The 15,132-nt window shown below is 50.3% G+C and overlaps 1 protein-coding gene across 1 annotated transcript in view; it reads right to left on the minus strand.

Moving 5' to 3' along the window:
• The window catches only part of LOC119396060 (inositol oxygenase), a 254,688-nt gene that overhangs the window by 160,008 nt on the left and 79,548 nt on the right, over positions 1–15,132 (minus strand). The gene's annotated exons all lie outside the window — the stretch shown is intronic.

The raw sequence follows: 15,132 nt of genomic DNA on the forward strand, positions 1-15,132 counted from the left end.
CCTCCGTGATTGACGACGCGATAGACGACGAGCAAAATCAACAGCCCACGGAGGCTGAACCTGCACGCCTCTGGTAGTGAAAAAATCGGCCTCTCCGTTTGTTGTCATGTTTTGCAAGCACTTGCCCTGACTGCAAGAATGGACGACTTCACCGTGCGTGCTGCTCTTCTTTTATTCAGGGAATGTCAACGTACGCTGCCTAATACTGCCCTTACCACTGAGTTGTGAAGAAGAGAAACCGAAAGGCGAGATTTTGCTTACACAAAATGAATTGATACCGGCAGATGACGGGGAAAGAACGAGCAAAATTATTTGTTATATTTAATGGTAGTATGAAAATGATAAACGGAAATGGACGAAAACGAACTTGTTGTCGGTGGTTGCCGATAATTTACCAAGATCAACCAACCAACCGAACAACCAACCAGGGCACGTGTGCATACCACGCACACGTGCCCTGCAGTATGCGTGCGTTGATATAACAGCCGCTACAGTAGGCACACACTGCGAAAAATACAGTGTTATGCAGAGGGACTGGCATTTTTTTTTACGTTGCAGAAGGTAGCAAGTTCACCGCTGAGCCGGCTGATGGTGCCAATGTAATCGGTAGTTTTCGCTGGAGGCCGATGTGTACAAAGCGCCAGCGAGAATCTGTAAGACCGTCCCTCTCCGAGCACCACTGTATGCAATCCAAAAAGATGTTTACACGTTCTTCTACTGAACGCATTAACGTATGGCTAGCAAAATAGTTGAGTTTCTACCGGAACAAGATAAGCGGCGCAGGAAGTAGCACCACTTATACCGGCACGCAACCATAAACAGATGAAAACATTTTATTACCTTTAACGAAATGGTTGACACAGAGCACTATGAGTACCTTCCTTGTGGTTTCGTATAACAAGGTCGAGGCGTGTCCTTCGCCGACAGTAAGAAAAAATAAGATCCGCTATCACAATTTACTTGGGAATAAGCTCAGCCAATTTTGCTGCCACAGAACAATCACGCATATCTCTAGGAAGCCTGGAGAGGCAAAACCTGGAAATTTCTCGGTCGATTATGAACGACTTCTCAGACAGGTACTGGTACCACTGCGCAGCCTCGAACGCATTAGGCATTTCGCCATGGCCTCTGGGGGTACTTTTACTTTCGAGTAATCTCTCGCTGCAGCGCTTTGCTTCAGCTTGGCTTGTGAAAAAAATTAGACGGGATTTCCCGGGACGCACTTCCGTGGCATAAGCGAGCACCATGGCGTTGACGGTTGCACCGGAGAAATCAACATCGCAGGGGATTATCGACTTCGCAGACTTCGACGAGCCCAGAAGTGTGGATGCAGCGTTGCACCAGTAGTGAAGAAATGGGTTTGCAGTCGCAGAGAATGGCGAACGCCGTGACAAGCCGAGGTCACTGATGTATGGCGCGTAAGAATGCCCCTCGAATAGCTCTTGACCTCCTTTGTGGATGACTGGCAGTTCGTCCGCAGCACGTCGAAAAAAAATCCACTGGAACAACTCAAATCTTTTGAGTCCGGTCTCCCTGCAGAGACGTGAAATAGCGTCCAGGACTGCGCAGTGCTTGTATCTCGACACCTGTGTTCCGGCCCTCAAAAGTGCCATATTGTGACGAGGAAAGCGGTAGAAGAACATGTCCAGGGCAGCGATTAATGACAGGTACGACCTGTCCTTCAGCCAGTGCTCGAACTTATTCTCCGCTTCCACCAGGTACTGACCGCTGACGCTAAATCCCGCCATAATTCGCTTTAGGGGTCTGTCCTGCAAACGCTGTAGGTAATCTGGCCTACCTCCGCGGCACTTGGCTACAAGAAGACGGTAAATGCACACCACAACAGCGAAGAGACCAGCGCGGTCAGGCGACCTTGTCGTCGTCGGCTGTAGCTGCTACAGCGGCGTCGGCGAGGTCAGCCGGTCCCGACTGTTCAGTGATGCTCAGAAGGTCCCACGGCGATATTGTTTCTCCAGCAGAGCCGATGGTGACACCGAACGACTTCCAGTCTTGAGTTAGCGTGTCCTTGATCTTTGCCCCTTCGACGTGCATGAACTGGACAACGTACTCGACGGGCAAGCGGCCGGCAACCAGGCCCGCAAACACGGCTCTTGCGAGATGCTCGTCCGAAAGCGAAGCAGCGCTTCACGAGCGCGATCGGCTTCGACCCATGGATGCGCCGCGAACCATTCTGATGGGTACTCCGGGGGTGGACGTGATCTTGGCTCGGTGAGCGTCCGCGAAGTCCACCCGTCTCCTGCCAGAAAGGCAAAGTCCCCTGCACGGCAACCGCTCAGAGCCATTTTGCGGAATTCACTCGTACTTCACCGCACTGCAGTGTACCGTGGCAAGGCGATACACCAAGCAACCAACACGCCGCGTGACCGGACGAAATACGAGCAATACGGGACGCACAGAGAGTTCGGATAATGCGGGGGTGCACGGGGGTGTGTGCACAGTGTTGCCGTCCTCTCTTTGACGACTGCGCTATGCTTGGCACAATGACTTCAAGTCTTAAATTTTCGGCTAGTAACAAGGGGGTATGGCTGCACTGGGAGGTGTCAGCAAAGACTTCTGCAGAGATATATGCAGTAATCGAGTCCGTATTAATTCTCACTTATCAAAGGGCGGTGGTCCCCTCGCGTGCCGCGTGCTGTGGGCAGCCTCAGCGTGGCGCTTCTGTCTGGCGTCGTATCTGCGTAATATTCTCTGGTAATACCTGCGGCGTGGAGGGTAAATATCCGACAGTGTCATGGGATATCCGTGGGCTGCCTGCGCTTCGGCAGAATGTGCGGCTAGGGTTGCGCGTACTGGAAGCGTCGGCAACGCGCTGTAAATGTTTACTTTCAGGTGCTGCGCTCAGTGGCTTCTCTTTCGTTGATGACATAGCACGACATTGCAATTAGTAAACTAAACAAAAACGACAACGCTATACATTAGTGCCATACAATAGTGGCGCAGGCTCTCACTTTCAGCACCAGCTGTACATGTTGGGCTAGTGCTGTCGTTTCAAGGCGGCAGAGATTGGCTTTTTAACACGAAAGTGTTTTATGCCGGAGGTCCACCACGGCTCCACTGACGCATTTCCTTGACGTATATGACGTTGTAAAATATAAAGACTAACATGGCAAAGAAAAAGTTCCGTCACCGGGAGTCGAACTTACGACCTCTCGATCGGCAGCGCGCAGCGCGAAACGGCTCCGTCACAGACGGCATGTTCTCTGCTATACTAACGGGTAGCTATTTATGTACACCATTTGGCGGGGGCGGTACTCAGGAGATCGGCGGTACAGCGTGTTTTCGTTATCACTAGCGATATGGCGCGAAGGGCTCGAAGAGCGTAAAGAGGAGCGCGCTTTAAAAGTCGTCCCCCAAGCACGCGGATTAGCGCGCGCCTCGACAGGGCGTGGTCGCTAGTGCGGGCGCTTATCTCGTGATCTCGGTGGATTGTACGTCTTGCGCTCTGCCTGCAAGTTTCCGTTGAGAGCACGAAGGTCACCGCGCTCACTGCAGCGGCCGCTTCTGCGAAAGGAGCGCGCTGCTCACACAGAAATAAGTTACAACTGTGACAGTTCGCGCTCATCCCGTGTATGTTCGTTCCGCGCGTCCTTTCTTCTTGAGCAGCGCATTGCAAGTTTAGAGCGGCGTGCCGTTCTTCGCGTAACATTACAATTTGATGCTGTAGGATTCATTCTTTCGCGCTTGGGACTAAAGAATGCACAACAAACGCTCAACTACGTCTGTGAAGACACGTTTCACTTTCGTGTTATACCGATTCCTATGACAGAAGGATCAGCCATGTTTTTGATAGTTCTTATTTTGCAGCTCTCGGCTACTTTTGTTGCCGACTTCCTCGCGTCTTGCCCATTGCCCTTCTTTTCTATTTCGGGCTTATAACCAATCGCCAAGAATGGGCATATACCTAGTAGTTCGAGCATATATATATACTAGACGTACCAGTATATCCAAAGGTAGCCGCTTCATGCGTCGTCAGCGCGGTTACATGCCTGTATTTCGGAGGTATGCATGTTCCTCGACATGGGTGTAGGGAACCCAAGCTCAAGTTTGGGTGCGACGCTCGCGCGGCTGAGCTATGCGTTACTGGGGGCAGACGCTGCCCGCGAAGGCAGTTTGTCGCTGGATTTGCCAGCGGCGGCGGCGGCAAGGACACGTGCGCGCATGCGCTCCTCATTAGCTCCAGAGTCAGCAATAGGTACATTGTGACGCACCAAAGATGCAATCCGAGAGCTCTGCACGTGCGCGGAAGGGGGGGGGCAGTGTTGTGGCCGTGGATGCCCCCAGTTGCGATAAGAGCAGTGGCGCCGCTCGACGTTGCTTTGGAAGCATATATACTCAACTTGGATAATTTTTACGTACTAGGACGGACTATAGAGACATCACAGACACAGAGCGCAGACTATAACAACTCTTTGTTTCAGAAGGTTTTTTCCTACATATATGCACAAGGGTGGCATCGCAATTACACAAGGAAAGATGAAACAACTCACTGCACATGCTCAGGTTAAAACTGAAGCTGTTTGCATCAAATGAATGCACTCTTCAACGGCCTGAATAGCTACCAGTTGTGGAATGTTGTAAGACAGATCATTAATGTCAATAGAAAAAAAAACACGTAATTGGCTCTTTTTTCTTGATGAAGTCGATCGCATTCCTCGGATCCACGTAGCGTGCACGGGTCTTGGATTGGGAGAACAGACAGATGCGTCTGTAGGTACACAGCCACACATCGCTGCTCTTATTGCGGTATACTCTAGAAACATTTTGAAGGAAATTTATAAAAAATGCCAGGCCTGCACTGAAACCGCAGCACAGTCACAGCGAAAGCTGGAATGGATGGAAACAACTTTATTGAAAATCCGGCGATGTTTAATAACCCGGGCTCAGGTCTCCCATGAGGGGACTTCGAGGCCTTGCCTCAACGCCGCCTCGCGGGCCCGCTTGACTGCCCATTCTTGTGTCTTGAAGTTGGAGCTGCGCAGTGCGGCTGCCCACTTCGGACGCGAGAGCATCCGGAGCTACTGCCATCTGAGCTGCTGTGACAGGGCACTCCCATAACATGTGTGAGAGCGTCGCTCTGGTTGTCTGGCATAATTTACAAGTAGCATTCGGGTACTGGGCAGGGAAAATGTTCCGCAATCGCACCGGACTGGGGAAGGTGTGTGTTTGCAGCTGTCGCCAAACGACTGCCTGGCGTCGTTTTAGCTTGGGTTGAGGTGGGGGCAATATCCGCCTGCCTAACTGGTAGTGCTTGGTGATGTCATTGTACCTGACCAAGCGTTCTCGCGTGTTTTGAAGCAGGAGGTCCGAACTCGACGGGGCGGTATCCGACTCTGCGCGGCGGGTCATTTCTCGCGCATAGCGGTGTGCCACCTCGTTCGAATTAGGGGGGCCCTCGTCGGTGAGCGGCGTTTCTAGAGGCCGTTAAGCTCTCTTGGGGCTACAATGCAAGTACACTAGAAAGGTACCCACTACGCCATAAATCAATTTTTGTGAAGTTGGGAAGCACCTATACTAAGCCGTTATTCGTCATTCTGCGGAGAAGCGAGGCGCCAGCTACACGTCTGTAAGGCATTATGTGCACTTTGTTGACGCGACGACTGATGACGGTGAAGAATTATGGCTCAGCCCTTTGTAATGGGTTGGAATCTTTAAACGGCCCACCAGTTATGTAATTTGCATTGGGTGACGCCCGGTCGCTATTTCCCTCTCCCGTCATGCTGTATAACATACGTTGACGTGGGAGAGAGACGAGGGGGGGGGGGCGAAGAACTTTACTGAGACCCCGATGAAATGGATCATGCGCTTATGGGCTTCCTTGGCAACCAATACAAGTGCACTTGCGAGGAACCCACTACGCTATAAATCATTGTAATTTTACTAAGACCCCGAGGAAGTGGATCATGCGCTTATGGGCTTCCTTGGCTACCAATACAAGTGCACTTGCGAGGAACCCACTACGCTATAAATCATTGTAATTTTTGGGAAGTAGGGCAGCAGGCACTGTGTCATTTTTCGTCATTCTACGGAGAGCGTTGGTACCTGCTTAACGCATGTAAGGCATTATGCGCACTTTGTTGATGCTGTGCCTGATGACGATGAAGAATTATGGCATAGCCCTTCGTAATGGGTTGGAAGCATTCAACAACCTACTCGTTGCGCAATTCGCGTTGTGTGACGCCTGATTACAGAATTCGCGTTGTGCGACGCTTGGTGCTTATTTTACCCTTCTACCACGCTATATTGCATATGCTATAATGTAGTTCCTTCCCGACATGAAGCCTGTATAGGGCCTTTTTGCAAAGCAGTTTCAAGCACCGGCATGGCCCAGAGGTTGAATTCTGGGCTCCCACGCAGAGGGCCCAGGTTCGAACCTCGTTCCATCCTGGAATTTTTTCCTTATTTCGAGCGATACTGGTTACGGACACCGGCGGCGGCGGCGGCGGACAACTACGGCGCCAAAAACGACCGGTAATATGATCTTATAACAGCTTTCGCTGTAATAAAAACAAATTGCGTCAGATATTTCGAAAGGGAACTGTTGCAGTGAGTGAAGCACCTCATGGAGAGAGGTCAAGGCACCGGCGTAGCAAGTGTGATTAGTATGGCTCAAAGAATCTTGGATGTAAGAGGTAGAATATTGATTAATTAGTTCGGGCAAACTAGGCAGGCCAAATATTTTGATGATCATGTCGAGTTGGTCTTGTCAGTAATGGACCGGCGGTACATGTTCAATTGCTGAAGGATACAGTGCAATCTCGTTAGTCACGAGTAGCGAAAAAAAATTGAGAAGTGCTTTCTCGCAACGCTGTTCAAGCAAATGAATTTTATTTGATTTACTTAGTTCATTCGGCGAGTCGAAGGCCGACATTTTTTTTTAATAAATGATCTTGATAGCCGCGTTTCTCCTTTGAAGAGCACTTACGTCGCACTCATCGTATAGTGGCAGTGCATGAATGCGCACACTTCTACGTTCCAATAAGTACATGCTGTCAGTGTAATTCAGCGTTGCGGAATGGGCGCCCCCATTCTATTGCAGTTCCATTCCGGGGAGTTAGCAACTACCGCAATTCCATTCATTTCAATTCATCGGAATGAAAAAAAAAACTTAGCCCATTCCCACTCCGGGAATGGCCGGGCAATCCAATTCCATTACTGTAATTTCTGAACGCAGAAAAGGCATCTTGATAGTTTTATCGAGTTACCGGTGAACTCGCCATAAAGCTGATGCCATTAGACGTGTTAAGAACTGCAAGAATAAGCAAAACACGTTACCCGAGGTCGATGGACAGTAGCTCGGTGACATATCTTGTGCGGTACAACCACCCCACTAATCCGCAATGGAGCAGTTCTCCAGCTGCCTAGAGTATTTGCGTGGTCAGCATGTTTTAACGGCTTGGGTTGTTTTAGCGCTGTTTAAGCTCGAATGTGTTAATGCTAAAATGACGACATAGCTATTTTTATGCTGACAATAGTAGCGTTCAGGAAGACCTTATATTCACCATAAGCAGTTTTGTCGCGCGTCTGGAGCGGTCCTGAATATGGAGAAAACTAAGGTTTGGTTGTGGGTATTCAGGGAAATGAGCAAGCAGACGCACTGGCGAACGAGGCACATCACTCTACCGTCGCTGTCTGCCGTGCTGTGGTCGCCTCAGACTATTCGAGGCTGACCTTGAGGCGGCTGTTGCTACGCTGCCACCCCGACGAACGTGTGGCCAGGCTGGAACCTCCGACCCGACTGCCTGACAGGGGCCTCTCCAGGAGGGAGCGGCCCCTTCTACTGCGTCTACGCATTGGCTGCTCCTGGCCTGCGGCACGACGTCATCGGCTCGGCAGAGATTCGTCACCTGCGTGCGCAGTGCGTGTGGGGCAGACGAAACAATTGATCACCTGTTGTGTGTGTGCCCAGCGCTTCAAGCACAACGAGCTGCCTTGCTCGCCGCACTCCGTCGCCAGGGTACTCCCGCGGCTACACAGAGGGACCTCCCTTTTCCCTGCAAAGCACCACACCCAGGTTTTCAAGGCGGTTCTTCTCTTCCTTGAGGACACTGGACTGGCCAACCGGCTATAGTAGCCGCCCGCCGCGTCCTCGGTCATGGACAGCATTCCTCCTCTCCTTCTCCTCCCTCTTCTCATCTTTATCTCCCTTTCTCCCTTTCCCCTACAGGCGCTGAGCCGTGCTCCCAATTAGGGTTGCAGAAGTTGCGCCTTTTCCTTTCCTCAACCTCTCCTCCTCCTCAATGAATTCGAAAACCGATGTGAGAGTCCTCAAAAGTGAAGGCAAATAGCATTTCTTGGCAAAAAACAGCGGCTTCAGCCGCAGGGCTTCTTGAGATGCTGAGCGAACGCGGTGACGTCATCTTCGCTATAGCGCATCATCAGCAACAGCAGCGCTGTTTAAGCGTGGCCTCCGCGATCAGTTCCGGCAACGGCACCCAGCCGGAGCTGGTCACGGAGCCCATGGTTGGAGATACGATAGACGCTTGTTGACGTTGCACTCGGCTGTTTGTCGTTACGACAGATGTTATAATTCAACTGCAGAACTTTCAGCTTCCCTATGCTTACGTAAGTCTCCGGTAAATAAACAGCGCTCTCGCAATTCGGACCAGTGAGCGGCGGGAACCTTCCGCCGGTGTGTAGCGCGGCACCGCCAAAGAAACCGAAGATGGTGAACGTAGTTCCGGCTGGTTCGTTTCCACGCCCACAGTTTCGGCTCGCTCGCGTCGGCGCAGCCAGACAAACTTTTCTTTCGCGTATGAGCAAAGTTCCTGCTGCAACAACCGCTGAAAAATTTACGACATCGTCGACAATAATGTCGGTCCTTGTTAACCGCGAAGTTTTACCGAATTCTAAAACTACTTCTGCTTCCCTTTAAAGGGGCCCTGCAACACTTTTTTTAGCATGGCCAGAAAACGCCGCCGATCGGTAATCGAGGCTCCTGAGCACACGTGAACCAAACATATATCGCAACACGCGGCCTGGGATTTGCAATTATTTCCCAGTCAGCTAGAAATCGTTCACTCTGCTCTCGACAAATGATGCCATAAACCCAAATGACCGCGGCATAAACCAAAAGTCCACTTCCGTTGGCTGATTTGAGCATCGGGAGATGCGTGGTCACCGCGGGCGCCGCGGGATGCCGCCACATGCCCACGAGCGCACTCGTGATCACACTCAAAGTAAGCCGCACGCTCGAAAAAAAAAAACAGAAAAAAGAAAAAAAAGTGCTTACGGTCACGACGCGCTCTGACGAACGGACGTAGCTTCTTGCCCTCTTGTCATCCCTCCCTGCGTAGCTTTCAGCGTGCTTGCTGGTACGAAAGGAGAGAGAAAACGCTCAAAGCATGCGACAAATCTCTGTAACTCCGGTCGCACTTTTGCGGCAGTCGATTCGTGAGGCAATAAGTTATTTTAACGAAGTCATTCGATGATTACTTGGAAAAGCATTGCAGGGCCCCTGTAAGATCGCATAATGCTGTGTTTGTTGCCTATTAATAGAACTCAGCAGTCATGGCGTTGAGCTAGTGAGTACAAAAGCGCGGATGCAGTTCCTACTTACGGCGGCGGTATTTCGGCAGGGGCTAAATGCGAGAACGCCCGTGTCCTTTTTTCCCCCTTTTTTATTGCGTGTAGATGTGAAGAATACAAGGTACTCAAATTGAATTCGGAGTGCTTCACTACGGTGTGTGGATGCCTAGACACCGTAGTGAGGCACTCTGTTACAGGGCTGGTAAATGCATTCATAGGTCATTGAGCGTTGTCCGCATGGTGCCTGCATTTGAAGCGGGGCTAGCAGTAAATGTAGTTATGCTCTAAGCCATTCAAGACTTGCCACTCCTGGATTAAATCGTGAGCAGTGATTTTTGCTACTCGTTATTAGGAGCTTGCTCGCCAAGCTTCTTATGTTCGCGCCTTGTCCTCACCTATGTGACCGTCGGCGCGGCGGCACCGGCGGCACACACCACGCTCGGCGCAGCTGCGCTCTCTCTGGTGATTTCAAGAATGCTCACTAGATGGCGCCGCCGCTCAAGGCGGCACACACCACGCTCGGCGCAAGCGCGACTTCTCGAGGGCCGCACCTCTCGTTTCGCTGGCTTCCTTTCTCTTCGCCGGGAGCTCACTAATGGCGTATTCGGTTGGTCGCTCCGATCCTGTGGCTCGGAGTCGGCGGATGCGGAGGCAGCCCGCAATCGGAGCGCGAGAGTAGCGAGAGGTAGCGTACCAACCGAATGGATCGACGATCTCGGAGCAGCTAGAGTGCCTCGATGCGCGCTCAAGGCACCCTAGGAGCAGCCGCCTGTAGCGCCACCGTGCAACCAGCACGGGAAGCCGCCGGGTAAACATCGACAAATGCGGTCAACCATCCGAGCTGGCGTCATCGTCCGAGCTGCTGGTTTAAGGACGAGACAGATGGTACGTTTTTGCCTCCGATCCGGCGTGCGGCGTACGGCGATTCAGCACACACGGGGCGAACGAGCAATCAGCGGCTCCGCCCACATAGGGCGCCTCGGCATGCACACTTGGAGGACTTCGTATCTTCGTAATAAAGCATAAAACAAACAACTTTGCACAGCCACGCTTTGTTATATAAGAAAATAATCACTACAACTACGCCTTCGCGAACGACAAGCACATCGCAATAGCTCGCCGTCACACACGATTCCGAGAGGCAGGCCTAGCATGGCGGACGCTGGCCGTCTCCTACGCCGTTCACGATCACACGCGAGCTCGGCATAGAGCGCTTGTTTTTGCCAACACGATTAAGCTTTGTACTCGCATGTAATGCGTTACCATACGCTATTAAGTTGCTCGGCGTCATCGATATGAAGGCATTCGTCTGCGAGCTGCTGTAACACCATTTACGTTTCGTCCGCCTTCAGTATAGGGTTGCCACCTTTTACCGAAAAAAAAAAAAACCGGCCCTTCGACGGGGGGGGGGGGGGTTAACAGGAGATTAAAATAATATTGAACAATAGACGCTATGGCAATTCTTCGGCATGCAGTGACATTTAATGTAACATTGCTTTCATTGAGCCAAATAAACCCAATGCATAAACAAAAGCAGCACACAGTGGGCAGGAGCCAGCTCTCGTACTCGGGTTGAGATCTCCACTCTTTCCGGAACATGCATTGACGTACTTTTCGCTTTTTCAAATTCGGAGAATCCGTGCTCATGATGCAAGCAAAGGAAGCACGTAACTAACTACTGATACTGATTTTCGCCATGCCAATGTGTAACTGGGAATCCAACTGGTTTTAACTGGTTCCACTTCAACTGGTTTAAGGAACACATTTCCAGTTGGTAACTGGGACCAGTTGGGAATGCATTCCCAGTTGGCGACTGGGACCAGTTGGGAATACATTCCCAGTTGGCGACTGGTACCAATTGGGAATGCATTCCCAGTTGGAAATGCTTTCCCAGTTGTGAACAGGTCCCATTCCCCGTTGGTGCCCAAATGGGCATGCTTGTACTCCAGCTAGCTCAAACAATCTTCAACGTGCAAATAATGTTCATTCTGAGCACATCAAACACTCCAGTGGAACACTTGACACTCCATGTTAAGTGTAGAAGATGATCATGATTTATTGCTATTACACAAAAAATTACACAGCTCTAGGCATTCCCTGCTGTGGCTGGTTTGGACCAGCACTGTGGTTGCACATTCAGTGCAAAGATATCCTCCGCTCGGCTTTCATGCAGTGCTGTATTTTCTCAACCAATATACTGGTGAAGTTTCTGGCTGCGCAGCTGATGAATCTGTGCCATTCACCCGTGACCAATGAAACAGCGTTGCTGTAAAATAAGAGGTAACATGTTTCATGCATGTCTCAGAACAGTCATATAAATTTATAGATATACACAGCAGACCTGCCTTCTAACAATTCACACGACAAACAGTGTCTACAGAGATCATGCGCTGCATCTATTCCGAATTTTTAGAAGTCGAGTTTATATATCAGCAGCAAAAAATAATAAAAAACACCATTATTTTCACTCGAATTCATATGCCTACACATGCAACAGGTTCAGGAATATTCATTTAGAGTGCAAATACGGGCCCTTAGCGCTTTCTTTGAAAGTCGCGGACAGAGCTACGAGTACACTTCATAGTTATTTAGCACGCCGTTCAAAGCACAAGTATTGCACGGCACTCGTTTTCTGTGATGCTCCCAAACAAATGGCAGCAAGTTTGCGAGCACTCCGCACAAACCCATACACAAACTTAGCTAGAGCAGTATAGAAAGCATTTGTTTACAATGCAACGTTCCATCGTCTCAACACTCAAAGCACTCTGCCTGCATTATATCTACATCTTCTCTAGGATACTGAACAACTAGCACTCGAAGCATAAATGGTATAATTACCTTCAAACGGCTGCATCGCTGACAATTGGCAGGCAGCATTCCGCACACAATGGGTCCATATATCCGTCTTGTCACAGGCGTAAACACTTGTCCGGCGTTCGCCTGAAGTCAAAGTCTTCCAGAGATGAAGCTGCCGAACACTAATTCGACAAAGTCTAATTTACGCACGCCATGACTGCACGTTCCTTTTGAAAAACAGCACAACTAAGCAGCGCGACCACGGACCACCGAGAGCTCGGTATACTATTGGCCTCGAGGAGTTACGGAGTCGCCCTCTATCGGACGCGCCTCGATTGCGTGCTAGGCAGGATACCGCCGGCGCGCTCCCCATAGGTTTTGCTGTCGGCGCTCTACAAAAGCACCTCGCGGAAGCCCTCCAGGGCATTTCTGTAAGTACTTTCAAAATGAACTGTGTTCTTTAATGTCAAAATAATCATTTTCGACGAACTGAAAGCACAAGATAGTCTACAGTCGCTGTTTCTTTGCAGAAAACTGAGCACCCGCTTCACGCTGTCACCGCGTTGCAGACCCCTGAACCGGCTTCTTGCGTGAAAGGTAGTCACTCGCTGAGTGCAAACTATGTGAAATATCTCGTTAGAGTAGACTGCCTGTATAACCAAACGGAGCATAACAGAAAGAAGCCCCAAGCCAGCGATCGCACGGGTTCGCGACGACTGACGGTGCCTCTGCATGTATGAGCGTCTGCATGTATGTTCGTACTGATGGTTTCGCTTTTGCTACGAGCGCATTTTGGCACCGCGCTGTGAACTTTAGGCAGCAAAATATGAGAATTTGAAAGTGAACAAACAACTACTGTTGCGCGGACGCTATCAGAGAAGTTCAAAAACAATTTCCTTACAACTGCGGCTTCGGTGCACATGGCAACTTTGTGATCTGCCGTCCGGACGATTCAGTGTTTTTTTTTTCTTTTTTGGTCCAAATTCGGGTACGTTTCAATGTCATTTGATAAGTTGTCTCGCTCTCGCACTATGTATTGATCGGTCTTCTCAGCGGGCAAATGCCGCTGCATGCTTATGTTTCTTTATTCCGCGCATTCGTTTCGTTTGGTGCTCACACAAAACGTGAGCAAATGCGACGCCTTTTTTAATGCTCCTTAATTATCGTTTCGTTTGCATTCCAGTGAACTTGCCGCTCTCTGTCATCAACAAATTCATAGACCAAAGCTTCACCACTTCGAGATTGCTGGTGGAAGAAGAACCAGTCTACGAGACCGAGCATGTAGTAGCATGCGACGCCTAGAAAAGAAAGAAAACACAGTAACGTTTGCGGACTTGTTCTGCAAACGTCGGCTGTGAACTAGGACCCACATGAACTTGAAATAGCGGTGAATAATATAGAAGTTATTGCAGCAACCAACAGCCGCAAAACAGGATAGTAATTACTTGGCATGTACCCCAGCAATTTTGGCAGCAGTGTCGTGTCTAACGCCAACAGGGTGGCATCTTTCCCACGTAAATAAATGAGGCTCCAAGAAAATACATGGGGTTGGCCGGTGGGCCGATCACGGAGGCAATGCAAAATTTATGTAGCTTATGAAGCAATGCATGCCTCATCAAATGGGAAGGTTGCCCGTCGGCGTCCCGCGTCGGCGGCGTCAACACGAGTGATGCAAAAAATAATCGTCACGTGATGGTGTCACCATATGACGTCATCATGACGTCACAGATCGCCTAAATAGTAGCGTCATTATGACGTCACATAATGTGACGTCACGTGATGACGTATCCATACGTCATGGTCGCTTTGCATTGCCTCTGTGATCGGTCACGGAGGCCGTGCAAAATCACGTTAGGCGCAGAACGCTTTTGGAGGGGGGCGCGGGAGAATCAGTACATCGACTGACAAGAAGAAGATGGCTTTCGCCTTCTAGTCATCTTTAACGAATGCATAAGGGACCCTGTGCGTTTTTTAAGTTAACGTATCTAAACAATGACTTGCGCATCTGCAGCCGATTTCGTTGACGCTGAGCACGGGGCCGACGATCAAGAGGTCGCATTGGAGGGTTCTGAGATGGCATCGCACGTGGCAAAAGGTAGCGCTTTTACCATCCTGTGGCAGATAAGCATCATTTGCCGGCGGGAAGCGCGCGCGAGCCATCGTCTCAGTGCGCGCTGTCTGCTACTCACCGGACATCGCAGGCCCGAAGCAGTAACAAAAGTCTTCGTCGCGGAAGTGCTTGTTGCACACAAGACTCGTAGCGGATGGCTACTTGCCGGTTCTTAGCTTTACAACCCATGCTTCACGCTGTTTCTTGTCCCGCGGTTACCAGTGCAGGCTGACACTGGGCTCCTTTGCGTAAGCGCGGCACTGCGGCACCAAGCGGTAGAGCCCCATGTTCGTCGCCTTCGGAGGCAGCCACTCTATTACAATGGTTCCAATTGAGTAGAAAATGAGAGAAAACTTCCGAATTTGAACAGACAGCAGCGCATGTGGGACTTGAAACTCGTTGTCAAAGCACGCGGCAGTGCGCCACAAGCAGCCGACGCGGCCGCTGAGGCCACGTGATCCTGAGCACGTCACGCCGACGGTGGCGCCGGCGTTTCCAGTGGTGGGCCTCGAGGCCAATAGCTAGCCCTCGTCCCATGTGGTGTACGAAACTAGCATCGCTGTTTTTCTAAATTTTATGCCTTTGTTATCCAGTCTCTTTCTTCCATTAAATATTGCCGAATTGGCACGAAATAATTCATTTCAGTTTATTTTATATGTAACCTTTATGCTTGATTGCTT

This window comes from Rhipicephalus sanguineus, chromosome 6 (assembly GCF_013339695.2).
Source record: "Rhipicephalus sanguineus isolate Rsan-2018 chromosome 6, BIME_Rsan_1.4, whole genome shotgun sequence".
NCBI classification, from domain to species: domain Eukaryota; kingdom Metazoa; phylum Arthropoda; class Arachnida; order Ixodida; family Ixodidae; genus Rhipicephalus; species Rhipicephalus sanguineus.